The sequence below is a fragment of the Thalia democratica genome, chromosome 1 (assembly GCF_965202585.1).
Source record: "Thalia democratica chromosome 1, ktThaDemo2.hap1.1, whole genome shotgun sequence".
NCBI lineage: Eukaryota > Metazoa > Chordata > Thaliacea > Salpida > Salpidae > Thalia > Thalia democratica.
Genome location: NC_139165.1, coordinates 75,716,350 through 75,741,331, shown reverse-complemented (window position 1 = coordinate 75,741,331; position 24,982 = coordinate 75,716,350).

Genomic DNA, 24,982 nt, shown 5'->3' with positions numbered 1-24,982 from the left:
TCTAGTATAGAACAGCTCGTTTAACCTACCTTAACTACAAAATTTAAAAAATTAAATTTGTAAAACGCGTTTAAAAACTACGCAAAGAACAATTAATAATAAACGGTCTTGCTAACATAGAAACAATTTAAAGAACTGACGAGTGCGTCTGGAGATTAAAAATAATAAAGTATAGATAATTCAATTTAAAAATTTTTTATTTAATAGTTACATAACGATAATCAAACGACGGGTCTGGCGCTCAACTACGCTTGTCTCAGAGGTTACGAGTATTAGAGAAGGGAGGCGTTCAAAGTTGTTGTTTTTATCACAGGCAGCAAACCTCAAGGTGACACTGCACTTACTTCAAAGATTAGAAAACTTAAAAGAGTTTTAAACATTTCAAATGAAGAAATAATATAAATAATTAGTAACTAGTTGCGTTTACTAAAGTTTGAATTTACAAAGAGTTAGTTTCTTAAAAGCTCAATGTATTTATTAAATCCTTGTTTTGCCAATCCTTAAACATACTTTTATTGAAACAACTTTTTAGTAAATTTTATTTTGACCTTACTAATAAATATACACCTAGAAAATACTGCACATTTAGTAAGTAAATTCTCAAAGTAAACATCTATGTTAAGCAAGCTTAATATGTTGCTAAAAACAACTATTAAACAATATTTTTTTTAAACAGCTTTTAAGCACATCTAAACTTAGACTTATATCAAAAGAATCTTTGTTGAGAAAAGTTACTGAATGTTTAAAGGATTTTAAAATAAACATTTATGTCAAACAATTATAATCTGTTAGTAAACACATTTTTTATCAAACACCGCAAGTTTTTTCAAACATTCGATACTATCTTAAGTGTAGTCAAGACATCTTGACTTTTCTTTAAATCTCATTACATAATAAATGTTCAAATTATGTTCTCAACACTTTTTGCAGCTTAGTAGTTGTATTAATCATTGTTGTTGTGTTTATTCGGGGATTTGTAAAAAGTTGTGGCTTCTGTATTTAGAAGTTTGAGTATTATTTTTAACCTTAGGTTTTTTCTTATACTTAACTCTAACACTCACACTTCCGATATTGTCTTAAGTTCATAGAAATATCATAGTCTTATGTTACAAATTTTAATTGAATACCAAAAAACAATTTTTAAGTAAGTTCTTTTAATATTTTGTAAATTAATGAAAAATAATGGAGTGAGAAGAGATGTTGCTAAAGTGATTGTATTAGTTCTGGCCTCACCTTCTAAGGATGATTTTTCTGAAGAACTGAAACTGCTTTCATTCAGACTACAAACATTGTTTCTTACAGTTGGTTATGACGGAGCTTCATACGTTAGTTACATAAAAAAATTTTTGTGCCAAAGTAAATTGTACTAAGAAACCTCTTTTCAAGTGATAATAAAATATTCGATTGTGTTTTGCTTGTCAGTTTCGAAGATAGTTTTTTAAGATGATATTAACTGTTTTATCATTGATACAAATTTGTATATTGTTGATCGATTAATCTCTATAGCTTTTGAAGTTAATAAACTGTGAAAATTATTCCAAAATATTTAAAAATTATCTTAGGTAAACTGCATGAAAGTTAGTAAAACAAATTTTTGATATTTTTTTTTTAGAGTTTGTAAAAAAAGTTACTAGTTTTGCCTAACAATATGTACGCAGTTCATTTTAAATCATCAATTTTTTTTGTGTTTAAAAAAGAATTCCAATACTAATAATTATCTAAATTTCTCGCAAATGTAAATTAGAATGAGCTAACATGTATAATACCAAATAGTATAGAACAGCTTGTTTAACCTACCTTAACTACACATTACAAATTTTAGTTAAACTTGTAAAACGCGTGTAAAAACTACGCAAAGAACAACTAATAATATACTGTCTTACTAGTTGAAAGCTTGTCAAAAATTACAAAAAAAAACAATTGAAAGAACTGACGAGTGCGTCTGGAGATTAAAAGTAATAGAGTATATATAAGTCAATTTAAAAAAATATTAATAACTACGATAACGGTAAGCAAATAACTGGCGCTCAACTACGCTTATCTCAGTGGATTCGAATATTCGGGAAGGGAGGCGTTCAAAGTTGTTGTTTTTATCACAGGCGGCAAACCCCAAGATAACACAACACTTCCTAAGAAATTGTGAAAAAAGGTTAAGCTTTTAAAATTAAGAAGTATAGTAAGGTAATTGCTTTGTAAAAGCTCAAATTTACAAAACGTTAATCACCAAAATAGAGTGTATTTATAGAAACCTTACCATTTCAATTATACAAATTTTTATTGAACAGTTTTTTAGCATATAAATGTGTCCCTAAAAAAGTATTGTAAATTTGGGGCTTCTCAAAGTAAACATCTGTGTTAAGCAAGCTTAATCTGTTGCCAAAAGCAACTATTAAAGAATATTTTATTTAAACAGCTTTTAAACATATCTAAACTTAGATTTATGTAATAAACCTTTGTTGAGAAAACCTTTGTTGTCTGTTGTAAATAACCTTTGTTGAGAAAACCACTGAATGTCTAGAGATTTTAAAAGCAGATACTCATGTTAAGCAATCTTAATCTGTTAGTAAACACATCTTTTTATCAAACACCGCAAGTTTTTTCAAACATTCGATACTATCTCGAGTGCTATCAAGACATCTTGACTTTTCTTTAAATCTCATTACATAATAAATGTTCGAATTATGTTCTCAACACTTTTTGCAGCTTAGTAGTTGTATTAATCGTTGTTGTTGTGTTTATTCGGGGTTTTGTAAAAAGTTGTGGCTTCTGTATTTAGAAGTTTGAGTATTATTTTTAACCTTAGGTTTTTTCTTATACTTAACTCTATTACTCACACTTCCGATATTGTCTTAAGTTCATAGAAATATCATAGTCTTATGTTACAAATTTTAATTGAATACCAAAAAACAATTTTTAAGTAAGTTCTTTTAATATTTTGTAAATTAATGAAAAATAATTTAAGTGTTAATTTATTGGCTATTGTTAATTTATGTTTTAATTTATAAGTGTTTTTGGCTCATAGCATTTAAAACAATGTTTTTTATAACTTCATTAAAGTACCGGTTTATATTACTGATTGTCAAAGTCATTGCTTATCCCACCGAAACCAAGGATGATGTATTGCATTTGTACAAATATCAGTTTTGATTTCTTTTAAAAAAACGTTAGTTTTGATTTATTAAAAAGCTTTTTTAAACACTTAAGTGTGTCGTTTTCAACAATTATTAGTGTCATAAAAACTTTTTTCAAATTTTAAAGCTGTAGAAAAATCTTAACAGATTGGTTGTATCATTTCGTTGCTTTAGTTGAACACAAAAGTGTATTTTACAAAATTAAAGAGGTTTTTGATAATTATAAATACTTTGGAAAACTCAATTACGTGACTTGTTTAAATATTTCAATTGTAGATAAAGCGTAGATCACCCTTTTAAAATCAATTACAAACAAGTGTAAATAAAGAATCACGAGTTTAGCCACATATAAATTGTATAGGAATTTTGTTTTTAAGTTTTTTTGCATCACGCTCATAAGTCATAATTTACAGTTTTTAAATTTTTGCTCTTATAAGGATTTTTTTTCAGTTTATACAATATTTTTTGTCCCAAATAACATTAAAGTAGAATCTAGTTTAATCTTTATAGACTACAACAAAGTATTTATTTAAGTTTTTAAATACATTGCACTTAGTTTTTTATCTTAATTATTATTTTTAGTCTAAAAGTTTGTTGTGGTAAGCTAAACTTTCTTTATTTGTTAAAGTTTAAACTTTATGCTCTTAAACTTAATTCTTATTAGCTCGTAATAGATTGTAAAAGAATGTGTCGTACAAATCGATAACCGAAAGGTAATTCGTACTCAAGGTCCTTGAACCAAACATTTTGATTTTTATTTTTGCTGTTTGATAAACAATAATATAAATTAGTTAACAACTTGATCAATTATAAATATTTCATTAGTTTTATTAGTATTTTTATTCTTTTTTTTTCGATTTTTTAATCATGTACCTTATTTTTTAAATTTATATTTTTGCTTTACTGTCTACATAAAAACAAATCTAAAATATTTAAATATACTGTGAATACTACTTCAAAAATTTAGTGTTTTATGTTCTTATAAAGAACAGTTTTAAAAGTCCTGTGATTATTTACTTCAACTGTTTTTGCTTCTTCAAATGATATAATATTAATTTAACTTTAAAGTTTTCAATTTTATTTCAATAAAAGTTGTTTACAATTATTTTAACAAGTTAAGCTGTTACAAAAAATGTTGTAATTTTTGTTGGCTACTGCAAATAATTATGTTTCAAGAAAGTATTAACGTTAAAAATATTAGAAGCAGTAGCTTTTAAGTAATTAAAAGTAAAATATTTTTCAGTTAATGAAACACTAATTTAATGTCAGAACAAATTCGTTTCAATTAATTTAACCCTACGCTTTTTTTTTACTTTTGTAATACACAATAAAACCATTCAAATAGATCAAAAAGGTCTTTATAAATTCTACTATATTCAATCCCATTAAGTGTTTGCAATGTAATGCAAGTATTTTAATGAAAAACATTTACCATTTAGATAGTTATAAACATGTTATAACAAAGTACAAGGCTTTTTTATTTACATGTTTCAAAATTAGCCCTGATTAAAATAGTATATAACAGCCAAACTAATATTAATGATCTGATTTTGATTGAATTTACAAAATATGTTGTGCAGTTTTATCAGTTTATGACTTTATGATAAGTATTTGTAATGTGCAATAAATAAACCATTACAGATACTTCACTGAACAAGGTACACAGATTAAACAGGTATTATCAGCATACAGAAGTCTAAATACATTTTAATCCTTTTAACTCAAACTGTCTACCGGTCTTATTTATTCTCTGTTTAATTCACAGCTGGTTGCAAATGTCAACTTGATGAGGAAGACAACTCTAAAATTGCTACTCGGAAAACACTAACGCCTTTCTTTTGTCTGACAATTAGATAATTCAATTTCATTGTCAAGTTCACGCGCCGTAACGCTTTGTAGTTTTGATAAAGCGCTGAAGTATTTTATAGTTTATAAACAAATGGGATATGTGCGTTGGAGTCGTTTAGTTTTAATTGTTTTAAAATTAATATTTTGAATAATAATTAGTTAATAATAATGTATAAATTAGAAATGTTTTATATGGTAGTTTTACAGATATTCTGGTTTATATGAAATATTATTTTAGATAGTTTAATTATACTGAGTACTAAAACCACAAAATAAGACTGCTTAATTTTTGGTTAGGTTTATATTGGAAAAAGACCGTTTAAAATTTTTACCATTAGCCATGATTTAATTGTGTATCCTTATTTAAATAAGAGGTCTTTCTTTCTAGCTGTAAATCAAAGTAAAAGTTACAGATTGACAAAAGGAATTATAAGCCGCACAAACCTTTTATAGTAGCAATTTGTGTGTAAAGTAATGTAATGAGTTTTACTCCTAGCATATCGACTATTTATTTTCTAAATCTCGCTAAATTTTATGTAACTAAAAGCTTATTATAGATAGAACTAAATTTTTCAACCTAAACATGTTAATGTCATAATCCCAAAGTAAAATTCATTCTTAGTGGGTAACAAAATTTTGTTATATACATTTCCGTTTTTCTGTTTTAAAGTTGCTTAACCAATATTTTGAACTTCTTAGTACTTTGTTAATTAAAAACAGTTTATATTTGTTTCAGGAAACAAAAACTTTCAAAAACAAAAACAAAACTGTTTTTCTCTTTATATTTATTTCATTAATAAGTGTCAATACAAGTAGGCTAGGGTTTTAAAGAGCGCTTTTTTAAGAGGAATTTCGCACAAAATCCCCAAAGTTATGACGCATGGAATTGGATTGTCATTAGTTCAGTTTGCCCATACAAGTGTCACCCATTTACCCTTGGTTACCAAGACAACTAACAAGCAACTGTCTAGAATTATTGAATACATATAACTAATAAGTAATTTTGTTCTCAATTAGATATCTTAAGATTTTATTATTTTTGTTAACCTTTTAAAGCATTTGCAGTTGAACAAGCAGATAAAGCTATAAAATATAATAATTCTGCCTTGAGTATTAAACCACTTATTGACCTCTATTTTCTTTTGTAGTTTCTATATAAAAATAATGAGAAGCATATACTACATTTGTTATTCTTGAAAAGTCCTTTTATTAAAACTCAAGTTTTTTTAAAGAAGTGAAGCTATCAAAACATAGTTCTAAAACAGTTTGTAGTTATCATATATTCTTAAAGTTTTCAGAATAATTCAGTGTGCAATCCACCCGTAATAATCTGATTACTAAATACTTACAACTAGACAAGCTGCTTATTTATGAAAAGAGCCGCAATAATCAGAATTTTGCGAGATTGACCAGTTAAATTTCTATTGAAATGGCTTATTTATCCCATATGTTACAAATTGTTTACTTTTATCTCGATCCATTAAATTAAAGATACTTGAACAAGTTTAAACTTTGAAGCATTAAATTCCGTTTTAATTTTGCAAGTTTTAAGCTTCATACTTTATTCTGATCGAAAAACGAAACGTTTCTTATTATAATACTTATTTTATCCAAAATAGTTTAAACGCACACTTATTTTTTAGATTAAATACTTAATTAAACTTAACAATAACGTATTTGCACAGCTGTGCTATTCGTAAAAATATAATTACTTTTTGTATGCGGTGAGAAACCATTAGACTAGATTTTTGTTTTTTTTTCTTAGCAGTAATACTCAAACAGCATAGTTTAACTTAACCATAATAGTTTTACTTTTCATCCAAATTACAGCTTTTATCAAATTTGAAACGCAACTTCATTATAATAAAGTTTCTAGTTTTTATTTTATATAACCATTCTAAATAAGAAATACTAGTCCTTTTATTGAAACTCAAGTTTTTATACACGATAACTTAATTAAAACTAATTATATGTTTAGTTGTTTTAGAAACAATATTACTAGATAGTTTAAGATGTAATAATAAAAACTTATTATAAGTTCTAATAAAATATTCATTAAGCCTTTTACAAACAAAAATCAAAAAAGCATTTAATGGGTCACGGCAGTTTCAATACCATAAACAAACTTTGACAGCGTTTTTGCTAATTTTCTGTATTTTGACATTTTTTATATCAAAAATTGTTTGCTTTTAAGTTAAAACTATTGAAGTTAGCAAAAAATATTTTAAGGAAATAGTTCATGGCTTTCAAATTTGAAGCAGCAAAATAATTTAGTGTGCAATCGACCCGTAATAATCTGATTACTAAATACTTACAACTAGACAAGCTGCTTATTTATGAAAAAAGCCGCAATAGTCAGAATTTTGCGAGATTAACCAGTTAAATTTATATTGAAATCGCTTATTTTTCCCATCTGTTACAAATTGTTTACTTTGATCTCGCTACATTGTTGTCTTAAAAAAATATTAAAAATTAAGAGGTTTGAACCAGTTTAAACTCAGCGGACTTTTTTGCATTAAATTTCGTTATAATTTACGCAATGTTAAGCTGCATATTTTGTCCTGATCGAAAAACGGAATGGCATTTTTATTATAATACCCATTTTATTCAAGACAGTTTGAGTAAGCTTTTTCAAATTTAATTAAACTTAATAATAACGTATTTGCATAGTTGCGCTGTTCGTAAGAACATAATTACTTTTTGTAATTGCGGTAATATAAAACCATTAGTTTGGATTACTTTTTCAATTCTCGGTAATCATATTCGAACCGCATATACTTTAAATCAAAAGCTTAACAATAGTGAAATTCAAATAACGAAATTCACGTCTTTTCAAATAAATCTTAAATAGCAATTAGACTAAGAATATGGTAACTTTTTTTTCAATAGGTAAGAGCATATGCTTGATAGATTGATTCGTATCTTGAAAATTAATGTATTCGCTTTAATGTAATAACTTTTTTCATGTCTAGTAATTGTAGCGTTAAATACTTAAATTGAAAGCCGAACTTGGTTTTATTATTATTTTAAGTTAGTAAATAACTATATATTTTTAACAAGTTATATTTTTTCATTCAAATAACTTATAGAAAACTAGTAAATTTTATTTAAACCTTATAAGTACTTATTCTTTACAAAATATAAACTATTTTTTTTATTTACCCATCATAAATTTTAGGCTTAGCAAATTGTAGCTTATTTATGTAGCCCTAAAACCAAATTTTTTAATTTTGTATTACAATAGTGTTATTGATTGTTATAACTAACACCTTTAATTACGTTTCATGAGATTTTTATTATTTTAAAATTACAAAAAGATTATTAATAAGAAGCAAAGTATTTTAATAATCTACTTAAAAATGCAACATAACTTTTACAAGTTAAAACAGTGTTAGAGATCTTTTATTCCATCTAGTGTTTAAAAAATATTTACATTAAAACTTTTTCTAAATTTAAATCTGATTGACAACTTAATTATTTGTTTAACATGTTAGACAAAATTTATTTAAAACTTACTAAATGAGATCATAAATTACGTATTATACTTTGAATGGCTTTTTAGGAGTAAACTTGTCAAAAATAAAAGAAATTAAGACTTTTTTTCAGCATTGTTTTTACTAGTTAAGCTAAAAAAAAAACGGTAACAAGCCAATAGAGCCAAAGATTAGTTATAAATTTAACAGCTCGTTTGCTTTGGAAAATAAAATCAAAATAATAACCAAAGATTTAATAATAAACACATTCAACACAATTATACAACTGTTTTTTTTTCCGACCATCATATGAAGTTACTAAAATTATTTATTAACAGAAAAGTATTTAAAAATACAATTTTGAGCTAAAATTCACTTTGATTTAAATTCAACTAACTTATAACGATAATTTTAAACAAAAGCACCAATTGTTAGAAGTCAGCAAAAAAATTATACGAAATATAAATATGAAAGTTGATCAGTTAAGCAAAATTTAAATAAGGAATGCACAAATTGAATAAAGCACCTCTTTAAAGCTTTTAAATAAATTATAATAGTTTTATTAATTCAGCTAAAATTTGTGCAAAACAAGCAAAAATATGATTTTGTTAATGGAACATAAAAAAACAATTTGCAGCAAATATTGAAAAACAATTAAAAACTTTAATAATTTTAACATAATATCTTAAAAAAACTTTTAATGAGTTTATTGACAATAATCACTAGAAATTGTTTTAATTTACATGTAAAATATTCTAAAACTTTGAATTTCCTAATAAAAAATAATTCAAAATTGTGTTTTTTTTTACATTACACAAAAAGCATTCTATTTTACTTGTACAAAAGCATAAAACACAATACTAATAACATTTAATCCAAAAAAATACTTAAAAATTTTAAATTTAACTAGTTTTACTTTTAAGCGTACAAACATCAGCTCTGCTGACTGTTACAAGAAGCTTGCGCGTTTCTGTTGTTTCTAGACTTTTTCTTCTTACTCGCCCTCTTATTGTTAGCTCTGACCGACAGCGCGCGGATGAAGTCGACTTCCACTCGTATTTGCAGCGTCTCGTCTTCCACCACCAGCACGTTCGGATACTGGTACGCTTCATCGTAGCTCGGCAGAACATCTGCAGAAGTCGCTCGATCCAAGGATGTTGAAATTGATGCATCAACGGGTTGATCCCGATCCACGGATGAGGATACCGAAAAAACGCCAGGTTCGACGTCCAGAGCGCGGTTGCTGTACCCTTGGTAAGTAGGTGATTCCCCACTCTTCGGGTACTTTTTCTCCAGCTTCCTCTTCTTCTGCAGCCTCCTCAGCACCTCGTACGTCGGCAGCTCGTCCTTTATGACGTAAGAACCCACCATCCTCTTCTCGAACTGCGCGCGGATGATCACGACTCCGAGCAGGACGAAGAACACGCAGCAGGAGAAGGTGATCATCTGGAAGGTCAGGTCTCCCTGGCTGGTTATCATCTCTGTTATGATGACGCCGACCGCGCATAGAGTTAGCAGGATGACTGCGATCAGGCTGTAGAACCAGAACGATAGAAGGTCTTCTTTGAACTGGAGGGTGCGCTTCAGAAGGTGCAGCCTGCTAGCCGGTATCACCTGGCTCTGGCTCACCGTGCAAAGCATGATTAATTTTTATGTGGTGGTTCTGTAAGAAAAACTGTAATTGAACTATGAACAGCGAGAAAACGTACAATGGTTATAATTATTTTCAGTCTATTAAATAGTACTTTAAGTAGCAGTGTATTAAAACTAAAAACTATTTTTTCTAAATAAAAAATAAATTTGTGAAAAAGTATTTTTTAACGCCTTAAGAATAAAAATCAATATTAATTCCACAAACTCGAAGTCTTGTTACGCTTTAAAAAAGTACAACTCAAAATTTTCAACAACTCATAAATAGTATTTTAAAATCGATGATTTTTAAACTTATTAGTTCATTGTCGAAATTCTTTTTTCGTACTTAAAGTATATAAAAAATTCATTAAAAATAAATTTAAAATATTGGTTCAAAAACTATCAAAAATAATTTAAAAAATAAACTTCAAAAAAAAATATTGATAGTTTTTAGTCAAAGAAAGCATTAAAAATAAAAACATAACAGTCTAAAATACCTAAAAATATCATTTACAGAAGTATTAAACAATAAAAAACAATTATGATAAATTACAAAAGTATTTAGTCGTGTAACTAGTATTTCTAGTTGTTAAATATTATCAAAAACAAAAATCTTAGAAAAACTCAATAAAAAAATATACTACATTTCAAAATGCATTTTTATTTAAAACTAAATTTGATCTTTACTTTCAAAATGTGAGCAATGATATGTATTAAACAATATAAACAATTATTTTATAGTGTTCAGAAGCAAAAGTTTTTAAATCTCTGAAGTTCTGTGTTCAAGAAAATGTTAATGCAAAACGCTTCAAATATTTCTACAACTTGAGATTTTCTATATAATAAGCATCTATGTATTTATAGCTATGCAACCGTACTATTCAGGCGTCATCCTTATTTTACAGGCCTGACATCATTCAGTTCAATTCTATTTTACAAGTTTTTTTTTTCATTCAAACGGTTGTGACGTAGGACAAACACGATTCCGAGTCTCCGTCTCCCGAACGGCCGTCTCCGTCCCTACTGGCCCTCTCAGCGCTGAAGCTGGGCAAGTAAAATATCTCGTCCTCCGCTTCGCCTTCTTTCAACTTGCACGCGGTCGCGTACCCGGGTAGGACCTGGTCGAGCGGCTCCTCCTTTTTCTTGTACTTTACGAGCACCACCTTTGTGTCCTTGCTCAACTTAAAGTCTTTGCGATCCTTATTTTTTTCATCCGCCAGAGGGTACGTGGAGTTGAGCTTGTTGCTCGCCCGCAGCTTCCTCACCTTGCTGTAGGACGGCGGGTCGTCGACGACGTGCATCCTGTTCCTGATCTCCTTGCTGCCCTGCCACGCCCCCGCGCAAAACAGCAGGAACGACCCGCAGAAGGCGACCACCTCGGCCACCATGCTCTGGTTCCGGCTGATCTGCACCATGAGGACGACGTACGAGACGACCACGAGGGACGTGACGACGAGGAACCAGTACAACCAGAAGGAGAAGAAGTCCTCGCGGCACCGGAGGGCGCTCTTCCACAAAGACTTCAACGAGCGGTGCTTCTTGGAGGCGGGCACGCTCGGCAGTTCGCAGCAGTCCAGAACCATTTTTATTTTAATTTTTCTTTATTATGCTTATATATCTGAAGGAAAAAAAAATTAATACCATATAACTATTTTTTTTTAATATCGATGTTATTTATTTAATTTTCTCAAAATGGTAAAATTTCTTTACTTAATACTTTTTAGTATAAAGTATCAGAAAAAAAAAAAAAAAATTTAGTATAGTATATTTGTTTTCTTTGTAAAAGTAAAGATCTCTGATTATTGTTTTTTTTTCAAAATAACCGAATGCATAATGGCAATTCAGTAGTAAGTACATAAGCTGAGTATTTTGGATATTGGTTACAACAAATTAATATTATATACAAAACTATAGTTTATAGTCTACTTAAAACATTTTTTGTTTTTTATATAAGTAAAATGAATGCTACTTCTTCCTTCAAAATAAGTCAATTGGTAGTTAATACAATATTTACTTTACTAATTTCTAAATTAAGTTTTTTTTTTCTATCTTTGAAACAAAACAAAAATATATAAATTTTTTTTGTTGTTCAACAATTTTTTTTAAGTGTTTCAAAACGTGTTGTATTAAACCACTTTATTAAAAACAACTGCTGAAACAAATGCAACAATTTTTTTATACTTTTTCCTTAAAACTCACGTGTTTAACGTAAATTAATAGCATTGGGAATTTCTACTTCATACTAACTTTTCATGAAAACAAACTCGTAGGTCGTTAATAAAATTATATTGGAAAATATAAATACAAATACTTATTTATGTGTAGTAATTTATAAAATATTTAAACAAATAAGTAATTAACACGTGCGTAAATGCGTAAAATAGTTTCAATAAGTACACATGACATATATATTGAACAACATTAAAAATGCAACACAAGTTCTACTACGAAGTTTTTAAACTAAGAAAAAAAAACTTGTAGATAAATTAAAATAAACTGCTTGCGTTTACCAACTGCTTCTAAACAAATATCGTTACGAAAACAAAACCGTATAAACTTCAACTTTTTTTTGGCTTAAGCTAAATTTTGACATATCAGCGCATTTTGCTTAATTTCGAAGTAATTTAAAAACAAAAACAGCTTTACTTCTAAACTTCTTTTTTGTTTTTTTGTTATAAAAAGTATATAATAAGCTTAATTTTGTGCTTTAGCAGACAAAGCAGTTATGAACAAAAAGACTGATAGGAAATAGGCTTTGTGCTATACTTTTAAGCTAAACTATACAGTACATTTAGTAGTCTAATAACTTTATTTATAAGATTATTTTAGTCTTAATAAGAATTAAAACTTAATCGACATTTTATTTATTTTTACAGAAACTAGAGTTTTTCTAAAAGCTAAATGTAGATATTTTTAAACTTTTATTTAAAATATTTTTATTATGAACGTGAAAATTAAAATATCTACATTTAATAAAATAACTAGATTACTTACCCTTTTCCTTCCCTTTACTTTAATAAGTTGCTACTGTAAAAAATCTTATTTAAACATATAACTATAAAACTAACGAAAAAACAACTAAACTAAAACTAGTCTTTTTGTACCATGCACAAGCTTCATATATATACTACATTTCTAACAGGTTGTAATTGACTTGCTTTTTTTCGTAAACTAACTCAAATTGTTAATTAAGTAGTGAATTAATTTGTGATAACTAGCCTTAATGAAAAAAAGTATCAAAGGTAAATTTTAATAATCTAATTTGAAAAAGTTATATAAAATTTTAGCTGATAATACATTAACGCGGCGGTTGAAATAATTATTTCTTGCTATTCAAATTAAAGCTTAATTTAGTTAAGTAGCAATAAAACTGATAAATAATTATAGCTTTGCTTTAAATACATAATTAAGCTTTATTTCTTAAATAAAAACTGAAACTAATTGAATACAATTTGTACTGATTTTGTAGTTATTACACACTTTTCTTGTTTTTATTGCATTAGATCTTATTCAACGTTTTTTACACTGTAAGTTAACAATACAAAAACACATACTAGCTGGATAAATTTGCTAATAACACATAGTTGTAAACTATCACTTCTGTTTAAAAAAATATTTACTAGCAACTTAGTTCTATTCTAAATTTATTGTTTCAATTTTAAAAGTTTATCTTTCAAATTTATTCACCAGCTTTTTTATATGTTAACTAGTTTCCTTGCAAAAACAATTAATCATACAATTAAAAGCTCATTCAAGTTGAGTTTTTTAGTAATGCCTTTTGCTTTAATGTTTGAAACAACAAACTTGTGAATATAAAGTTTATTAGAATTTTTTCTTTACATTATTTTAATTCTAAAAAACAAGTATTAGAAGTTATATAAATAACTTAACTTTTATTTTTAATTTATAGTTAAGTATAGTTAAGTTATTAGTAAGTAAGCAATAAAATTTAAATCCCATTGAAAGTTTTTTAGTTTCAAAATTTTATTATTCAAAACAACAGATAAAAAATATAGTCATAGGCTTATAATTGTAATGAGTGTTGATGAGTATTTATAGTAATCAAAACAAAAAAAAAGTTCTCAACATGTTTTTAACTTTACACCTATGTTAGTTAAAGGTTAAATTTCAAAAACCAAGTGTAAAATATTAAAATTTAAATAAGTTTTTGAAGGTACTTTTTGTATGTAAAATAAAGATTGTAAATATAATGTTTATTTAAAAGGATGAGATTTAAAAACTTTATATAGGACATAATAAGCTGTAATACTATTAACTTATAAAAGAAAGCGTTGTATGCAGTTACTTTCTCAAAACGGTTTTCCTGGCTATAACACGTGCTTAAACCACACTGTGAAAAGTTACTTAAAACCTAAACAATAGTCATCAAAAAAACAAAGCTTTAACATTTTTAATATGTAAAAATGAGACAAATTACGATTAACAAAGTGTAGATAATTTCAACACAAAAGAAAATCCTTATTATTTGTAAGAAATCAGGCTACATAAGCATAAAGCTAAAGTTAATTAAAAGCTTTTAGTTAGTAAAAACTTACCTTTCAACTTAATTTAAATAAAAATTCATTGTAAACTTTCACAAAAGTGCATAAAGTCTTTTTGATAGATTATAATAACTTATCATGCAAACTGAACTTGTGTCATTAAAAAATATTTTATTAGTAAAACTGTGTAATGCAACAAAACATATTTTAAACACAACACACTTACAAACTGAAAAATAATAACTGATTTTATTTTTGTTATCAAGTATTTTTCATTATATACTTAGAATAAGATTACATTTCAGACTTTGAAAAATAAGTTCCGCTTTTAAACTTAATTAAGCTAAGTTTTATACATTTATTATGTAAGACTACATTATGATATTAATTACTTGATAAAATTTTATAAATGTATAACTTCAAATAGTAAATTAAGTTGTGTTTGTATTATTATATTGTTCTTTTACACAAAATACTTTACAACGTGTCAATTTATATGTTTTTGTAAAACTTCTGGTACAACTATTTTTAGATTATTTTCTTTATACACAATTAATGTAACTAACCAAAAAACTCTTCTTCAGTTACAATGCTTCTAATGTACAGCTATTGATGATACATCTGGCACTAACTTTTTTAAAACTTGATGTAAATGTTATTGAAATAAACTCGAATACTTCAGTATTAAAGTTCAGGTACATATCATAATGACGTAATAATCGTTACAAAAAGTTTCGTTTTAAAGATTTTTAATCATTTCAGATATTTTTATTACACTAGTCAGATTCAAAATGATTGAGGGAAGTTCTTATGTTTTGGCTTTTTATTAGCCTTATAAAAGATAAAATCATTTGCAGTAAACTAAAAAGTGTCTATTTTAGGTACCAGAATTGTATACTACTTAGCAGTAATTTTATGTTTATGAAAAACAGACAAATAATTAAAATTATGCAAGTTTTACTGGTACAGTTGGTATGCAATTTTTGTCAACATTTTAAAGTCAAAAAAATATCAGGCTAAAAAAGTTTAACATTTACCAATAGGTAGATTCTGGAAAGTTTTAATCGGGAAACAGTAAAATATAATAGTTCTTACTTTATAATAGTTATAATAGTATTAATTGAAAAATACAGTTTAGGCAATTTATTAACTTTTATATTCCAAAGATTTCTTATTTATTTCTAACTAACTATTCTTCAAAGCTAAACATCTCCAATTTAAAATTTAAGTAGTCGTTTTTTATAAACCACTATAAAAAGATTCTTAAAGCAAGTAAGTAAATTAGAGATATGTTTTTAGGTATAATAAGATAACTTGTATGCAGTTAGATTTAAGCGATTTATATGTACACAATAAATAACATTGTTTTTATTATAAAAAATGTTTTAATTTAAGTTATCAACAAAATACTGTGTTAGGCTAGATAATGTATACTATTTAGTTTTTTTAACTAATACAAACTCCTAATTGAGTTAGCTAAAAATTTTTGTTTTACTTTGATAAGTCGTTACCTTAGTTTTAAACTTATAACTTTAAGTAAAGTTTATTGATAGTTGTTTTCTTTTCAAGTATGCAGTAGAACTAAAAAATTAAAACATAATTTAATTAAAAGTTTAAAAATGAAAATAAACTTTGTTAGTGTGAGAAATACAAGAATAAAGTTTGTATTTGAAACAGATAATTTAAACATTTACATAGAAAACAATAGTGTATGTATAAACTTTCAAACAGGTATATACATAAAGTTTCTAAATTATATCTCATTTAGTAACTTTAAAGTGTAAATCTAATTAACGAAATGCCTTGCTTAAATATTTTTTTTTCTTTATCTGAGTTACTCACTGAAAGCTAAACAATAATAAACTTATATATCAAAGCACGTATTTTTTATGAAATTTGAAACTTAATTTGCTTTTTGTGGTTATACTTAAGTTTCGTAGAACTAATTTTATAGCTAACTGTAAGTTTTTTTTTTGTGTCTTATATGTTAGAATATAGGTTAAATTACTCTAAAAGAATAATATACAAGCAACAAAGTACAAGTCTTCAAAGTTGTTACAAAACTTATCATTATAACATCATTATGTATGTACTTAACTGTTATTTAAAAAAGCGTGAAAATATTTCTGATGTAGGCAGCACTCGTCGATGCAGCACGCAAAGACAAACGACAACTTTTCAACTTTTTCTTTGGTCTTACAGAAGCTAAGGCCGTTTTCAATTTCGTACTCTAACATAGTGGTTGCGTTGCAAGAACACATGCCGAACTTCAAGTGCTTTCTTCCGCATTCTAACTCGCATTTGTCAGCGTTCGTCATAACTTTTTTCTATATCAGCCTGTTTAGAAAAAGGGGCTGGGCCGCATAATTAAGCTCTTGGTCCTTGTCAACGGGATTACCTTTGAGTATTTGTATGACCTTGGGATGGCAGTCGGGGTCTTTGAATTTTGTTGACCTCAAAACAAACTGGTAGTCTGCTTGTATCGCGTGCAAACGTTCTGTTTTAAACTTGGTGCTTTGCCGGTTGTTGCTCATTTCGAATATAATGTTTGGATCAAACGAAAGTTGATTAATTGAGTTTTGTGTTAAAATAAAACTTTGACTTAAGGTGTTGCTGTTCGGTAAAGTAGTTCTTCACGCATCGCTTTTAACAACACTTCCAATATGAAACAATCCTTTGATTTTAAAGTTTTCTCAAAACCTTTCAGCGATTCCGCTTCTTTGGTGAACCGAGTTACATTCAAATTCTTTGTAAAGCAACCCCTTCAACACACAGTCAATGTCCATGTTTTCTTCAATTTCAAATCTAATACTTAGGATACTCTTTTCGTGCCGTGGAGGACGAGCAAGCTCGAAGGTGCATAAGCTACTGCGGGTGCATTACATTGCGCGACTCTGTAAACTTTATAAGCGTCATTCGAACCAACTTATTTTTATGAACTGTTGTTTTAAGTTTCGTCTGTTTTAAAACACTCGTCAATGAGCTTGTAGTCTGCATTGTTGTTTGACAACAGCTCAAGATTGTATTTAGAACCTGCTGCGTCAATGTTTTGTAAATTTGCAGGCTCGTACTCAACAAATTTTTCGACGTCTTATTTTAAAGAATCTACTTTGCTTTTAAATATTTCGTTAACATTAGATTTTGTTTTACTTAACTATATTCAACTTAATATCGAGGTTAGTAGTTACAGCACATTGACAGAATAAGACACAATGAGGTTAAGTGACTAATTATTACAAAACAAACCAGACAATTAAACTGAGTTGTAAACTATTGCCAAGGTTTTTATATTTAAAGAAACCAAATAACTAAAAATAATTTTAAAAATAAAAGTTCAACTGGTCTATAAAATTAGTTATTTTAATTTCTTATTTAAGATTTTACTTTTGACTCTTGTGTTTAGATAGTATGTACTAGTAATAAAGTTTTACGGAAATAAAAAAATATACAGAAAGACTTAAAATGGCAAATAAAGCAACCTAGTGAATTTTCCAAAAAATATTTTCAAAGGTGTAGATATACTTGTTCAATTACTGTTTTCTAGGTTTATTTTTCAAAACTTACATGTTTTCTCACAAAGTAATTTAATCGCAGTACAATTTTATTATTATTTTTAAGTTGTTGTAGTTTAATTTATAAAAATTCAAATTAACAAACTTTAGTGCATCGTACCTCAGTTTTTGGCTGAAAAATTGTACAAACAAAAAACTACTTTTTTTTGTTTATTTGTAAACTATTCGTGTGATTGGCTTATCAAAAATTTAGTTATAAACTAAAACTAGCTTAATTTTGAAAAAATACTAGTCAGAGTGGCCTAAAAATGTGAAAGCATGGTTTAGTCTAAGCTTTTAATTAAAGCCATAAAGGATATTTTTTATCACTATTTAAATAGTTTTGTATTTGCAAAACAAAAATAAAATTTACTTACTTTAATTTAACTATTTAATTTAATTAAATTCAGTTTAAAATTATTTAATTTAGAAATATATGATACTGCAGTACAAAAAGTCTTAGTTTTAACTTATTTTAAGTTTATGGTTTTTCTGATAATTTATTTTACACTTGTGTTAGACCAAGTTTCGATTTAAAGCAAGTAAATACTTGACTACTTAGAAAAATAAATACTTTAATATGTAATTTAAAAAAAGCCTTATACCTAATAATGCTTTTGTAAAACTGTTCTGAAATTTCTAAAACTGTTAAATAAGCTCTAGGGGTCTAAGACTCTAAGGAAGTGGCAAACAGTTTGCTTAATAACACAATTCTAAACTGATAAATTAGAACAGATAGCAAAACTATTAATAAATACACGTTTAATACTCTTCTATTTATTTTTTTTTTTAGCTCTACTTACTTTAAAAGCTGCGTGTTAAAATTAATATTTAATAACACTTGTTTGCAGATGTTCAATTCGACCACTTTAAAATGGGATACTAATTTTTTATGTAAGAGTAATGTATTTTTTATACATTAGCGAAAGAATAGAATTTAAAATTAAATTTTAAGCTTATCGGAATTAGTCAGTTCTAAGCAAGATAGCTAATTTCTTAGATAACTTAAGTTTTTATTAAATATTGTAGTTACGGTTAAAACAAGATTATTTAAATATTTAAAATAAGTGTTTACAAAAACTCTGATTCTTGAATACGAAATAATAAATATAAAACATTTGTCGATAAACATTTTAAGTTCTCTAATTTATGACACAATAAGTTTAATTAAATACAACGAAAAATTATAAAATGTTTAAGTTTCCTTATTTAAATTTTGAATAGATATATTGTTTTTGCGTTCAGTAACACTAAATAAAATTTATTACGTTTTATAATTAAGTAACATAACTATTTTATACTATACGTTTTTATAAGGTGTTTAAGAAATGGCGTAAAATTTTATAAGGAATTTTTTTATCTAAATAATCTCTAAAAAGATGTCTAAAAATTATTTATTTTAAAAGTTATTTTTCAAAAGTGTTTTAGTGGGAACAATTATATGTTACTATAGAGATGCTATAACACTATATCCAATACTTTTCATTTTAGGGAAACTTAAGCAAACCATTCAAAATTTTCAGTTGAAAATTATACACTATAAAAAATTTAAGACTATCAAAATATAATAGTTGATAAAAATTAGTATATTTTTAAAGATAAAAACATAAAATGCACAAATTTTCTCGAAATAGGCTACATTAACAATAAAAAAAATTCTTAAAGAAATTGAGTGAAAAAAACAAAAATAAGTAAAGTTTATTTTAACAGGCAAAAAAACAATATTGTTGCAAAGGGTAGAGTATGAAACTGATATTTTCTTTTTCAATACTTAGTTGTTTAATTATGTTTAAGATTAAAGAAGTCTTCACTTTTTGGTGATATAATTTTTTGAATTAAGCAAATAAAACATATAACACTTAATTATCAAAAAATATCAATCCTTTAAAATTGAAAAATATTCTTATCTTATTATTTTATATTTTATCAATTTACAAAATGATTAAAATAACAAAATACATAAAGTTTGATTATACAGATTTGATTATCAGACCACAAGCTTTTGGAAGGACAAAACCCGTCTCAGTCTGATGATTAAACTAGTATTATCAAACCTTATGTTAAACTTGAGCTTGTCTCATGGCATAGAAAATCCAAGCTTAGGCTTTGTAGACTTTCACTGATGTTTCTGTTGATTATAACAAACTACTGGAGATAAAAATCCACAAGAAGTATTTACAAGTACTTCAATTAAAAAAATCAAATTTTTGGATCTCTGTCACCAAGGTGAAACCAAAACAATTGCTAATAATAATTAAACAAACCAATAACATTTTATAGATTAATTAGATAAAATAGTTTTTTTATTAGTAAAACTATTATTCCAAAAATAATTTAAATATTTCAGTTACTTAGAAACAGAACAATGTTTAGTCTGATTTCTGAAACTAAGTTAAAAATTACAATAAAGACCTTTTTATTACCTCAAAAGTTAAACAATCTGGTGAATAGTATACCTATAAAAAAAATTATACACTGTTCAGCACTCTTATCTTGCACCTTAGCAAGTCAAAAATATGTTTAACTAGTTTTGAACCATCCATTTTAATAAAGTTTATGATAATTATTTACTAGTTCTAAGTTGCACTAGACTAAACCATCAACAATAGTAAGACATGTTAGGACAACAAAACAAAGTTGCAGAATTTCACATAGACATTTGCTGATGGTTGTGTTTTGCAGTTAATGCAACTTAAAAAATAGTTAATCAAACTCATCATTTAGTCTCAGCAGACTAATTTTAGTAGCAATCTGTTTGTTGATGACTTGAACATTTTTTAAATGTCCACAACTCAAAAAGTAATATATTTTTCAAAAAAAACAAACTGTGTATGTAGGTCTAAATAATATCTAAAATCACTTATTTAGTTTTTGAAAAAAAATTTTAAATAGATAAAAATTTTCAAAATTACTTTGTTTAAAAACTTTTTTAAGCTATACCTCAAAATTTATTAAATTTTTATAAAAAGTAATAAAAAAATTATAGATAATTATTAGACCTCCATACACTTTTTTTTTGAAATATGTATTACTTTTTGAATTGCTGACATTTAAACATTTTTTAAAGAAATTTAATTGTCCAATTTTGAATAGTCAATCACCCTTGTTTGTTTAGTTTGTAGCAAGCAAACAACTAATAAAACAACAATTGTTAAATTCATAAACTAACCAAAGGAATCTACAGCTCACAAGATAAATGCAACCAACAAAGAAAAAAAATGTGGCCTGCATTGTATTTTTTAGCTTAGGACATACTTTTTTATACAATAAAAAATAACTGTGGTTACAATTAGGATTTTAAATTTCAAAGTTACTACTTACCAGTGTTTGTTTCGTCATGTTTTTAGTTTAAGATAATGATTTTTTAAGGAAATTTGGCTTGCAACAAAGTCTGCCAATTCCTGAATTGTATCATAAAAATATGTTTGTTGACATAGTACAGGATTGTCATTGGATAGAGATATAGCCGGTCAAAGTCGGAGGCAACAATAGGTTCCTTATGGGAGGCGCAAACTAAAACAGCAAATTTCGACTATTTCACTAAAAATCTATCTTCTCCTACGTTTTTTGAGATAACTATTTCAAATTTTCAGGAAATGTTCCTTGATTTATTTAGAAAATTCTGTCAGAAAGAACTTTTAAAAAATAAAAATAAAAATATTATAACAAAAAAACTAAAAAAAAGCTGTTAAAATACAGAATTTTCTAAATATATCAAGTAACATTTCCTGAAAATTTGAGGTAGTTATCTCAAAAAACGTAGGAGGAGATAGATTCTTAGTGACTTCTAGTTATTTGCTGTTTTAGTTTGCGCCTCCCATAAGGAACCTATTGTTGCCTCCAACTTTGACCGGCTATATCTGAAAAATATATTGAATTTTTTAAATCTGTAAATAGCATTTTGTAGCTTAGTAAAAACTATATAAAATAAGATCAAAAACCAAAAAAGGGTGTTTACCCCCCCCCCCCCCCCCCCATATGCCCTTAAGTTACAAACCTCAAATTTTCAGGAAACGTTTCTTAAAAACTTTAAATAAGCTTAAGTATCATAATAAAAGTATATATATAGATTAAAAAAAAGTTGAGTTTTAAAATTTGAAATAAAAAAGAACTGTACATATGTTTCCTAAAAACAATAACATTTATCATCAGCTGTAGTTCGAAAATATACATATAGTTTCTAAATAAAATAACATTTTTATAGAAAAATTCAAATATGAGTTATTGACTAAGTTGAAAAATTTAAAGTTTATTGGCTCTTAAATAAAAATGAGTAAAAATTTTATGTTAAATTGTTTTTGAATAAAAAAGTAATTTAATAGAAAAATCAAGCATGAGTTATTGACTAACTTGAAAAATTTGAAGTTTATTAACTTTTAAATGAAAAAGAATATAAATTTTATGTAAAATAGTCTTTGAATTTTTAGTTTGCGTACTTAAAAAGATTTAAAATCATTATTAATATGTCTAAAAATTACAAGGTTGCCACACACTCAGGATACTCAGTACTTTCAGGATAGTTTGAAACTTTTAAAAATCTAATAATGACTCAAGAAAACTCAGAAATGTTCAGGATAGTTTAAAAGAAAAAACAAAAAACTCAGGCTAGATTGTTTTTTTTAATAAAAAACTCAGGTTAGTTTTAAGATTTTTTGAAAATATTAGGCCAGTTGTTGTTAGATGTTGAATGAGAACTATTTAGTTGATCCATTTACAACACTTTTTTATTTTATTACTAATTTTGTTCCTAAGCTTGATTTTTATTGATTATGAAAAGTTTATTTATTGTTTTTGCCTCTGCAGCTAGCTCTTCACTACTTAGAAATAACATTGTTGTTTTTCGTTTGATATCTGAAATTATTATTTATCATGGATTGAATTTATCTAAAAATCAGTATAAAAGTGTTAATGCATGGTTTCATTAAACTGTTCACATACTTTAAAAAAAATCTTATTTTTGAAACACTAAAGGTTGGTTTTTTTAAGACATTATTTATCATAAGTTTAGTAAACAAAATGTGTAGATGTATATACACAGCTTTCTTTATGTTATACATTTGTAATAAATAATGAACTCTACCACTTGACCACCAACAACAGTAACCAAAACAACATATGACTGGTATTGTCCTCATTAGGTAAGCCTATTTGCAAGAAACCGCTGTTGAGATCTAACCAAGCTGGCTTAACTGCATATGCACTGAAGCTACTGTTTGTGGGTTAAGTCCAAGTTAGACAATTAATTAATTTTGCATAACACAAGCTAGTTTTGATTTTTTTCCAAAGTCTCATTTTGTATGTTATATTTTTTTTTTTCCAATTTGTTAACTTGATTTATTTTGGTTACTATTTTTCTATTTTTAACTACTTAAACCACTAAATAAGAAAAACATTTAAAAAAGTAATATTTTAAGGAAATTAAAGTGCTTGAGATTTGTTCAGGCTACATCCCTAGTAGAATAAAAATAAAAAATTATCATAAAAAAAAAATAAAGAAGTCTTAGTTTGAAAATATGTTCAAAATAATTGCTCTGTTTGATTTCACAATTTTTGAAAATGAGAATAAAATAAGCTTTATTAAAATGACTAAGGTTATCACACATATAATTCACAATAAAACTTTGTTCAAATACAAATTAGATTTTAAGTTGTTATTGTTCTTAGTTTAAATTGGTGTCAGTGATTATTTTTATCTAAAAATCAGTGACACAATTACAGTTGACTTGCAAGCACTTTGACAATTACAGTTTTGGTAACCAGAAAATTTAAAAAAAAGAGTTATTCATTGTTAATAAGAACTTTGTTTTTTTCAAACTGGTTCAGTTTATTTTCTGCTATAATTATTTTAGAAGTAATGTAAGTTTAACTGTTGGTAATTTTGTCAATTTTTTTAAAAGTAAAAAAAGTACTTAGTACTTCTTGGTTTTTCATCACAATTAAAATTTGCAACATTTACACAAAAACACTTAAACAACTTATTTATATCAATAGTCTTACTTTTTTATAAATGTGGTGTAGTTCCCTTTCAAACATACATAGGTAATTTAAAAACTAGAATGTTTTTTTCTGAAGCTGTTAATTTTTTTAAAAACTCAACGGGTGTTTTTAAAATAATTTTAAGAAATAATGAGGGTCATATAACTCAAAAAAATTTTTAGAAACCCAGTCTTTTTTTAAACTATAGCACATATAATAGACCCTGATTAAAATTGTGGTTTCAGTATAATGTATTCTTTGTTTACACATTTATTGTCATACATTTGTATTTTTGTCCAATTTTGTATATTTTGAATATGTACTTAAAGTGTATAATACTACTAAACATAAATAAATGGCTTTAATTTATGTAAATAATGTATAAAAATTGAAGGTGTTGATAGCTTTTTTTACTTGAAACTATAATAAGAAGTTTTAAAATGTTTGTTAATAAAAATAGATAGTACTTTATTTATTTCATAGATTTATAAATACCATATGACTTCTAACAACTTAATTAAAAAAGCTACAAGAGATGGCTGGATATCATTAGACTATTTAAAAGAGCAATCTAAGAAAAGAAAGATCACATTTTGGTTAACTAATGCTGAAGAAAAGTCACATAACTTATCTGTCTCTTGTACTAGCAAGGATCTTCCAAAGAAAATGAAGCAGTCTTCTCTGATGAAGTTTATTCCTAAATCGAATTCTAATATTTTACCAAAAAGAACAGGCTTTGATCCTGATACAAAAAAGCAAAACAAAGCAAATAGCATGAGTTCGAATAGCTCAAAACAAGCACAAAACTTTGCTAACACAACAATTTCAAAATACTTTAAAACAAGTAGCAGTGATACCAAAACAGTTAA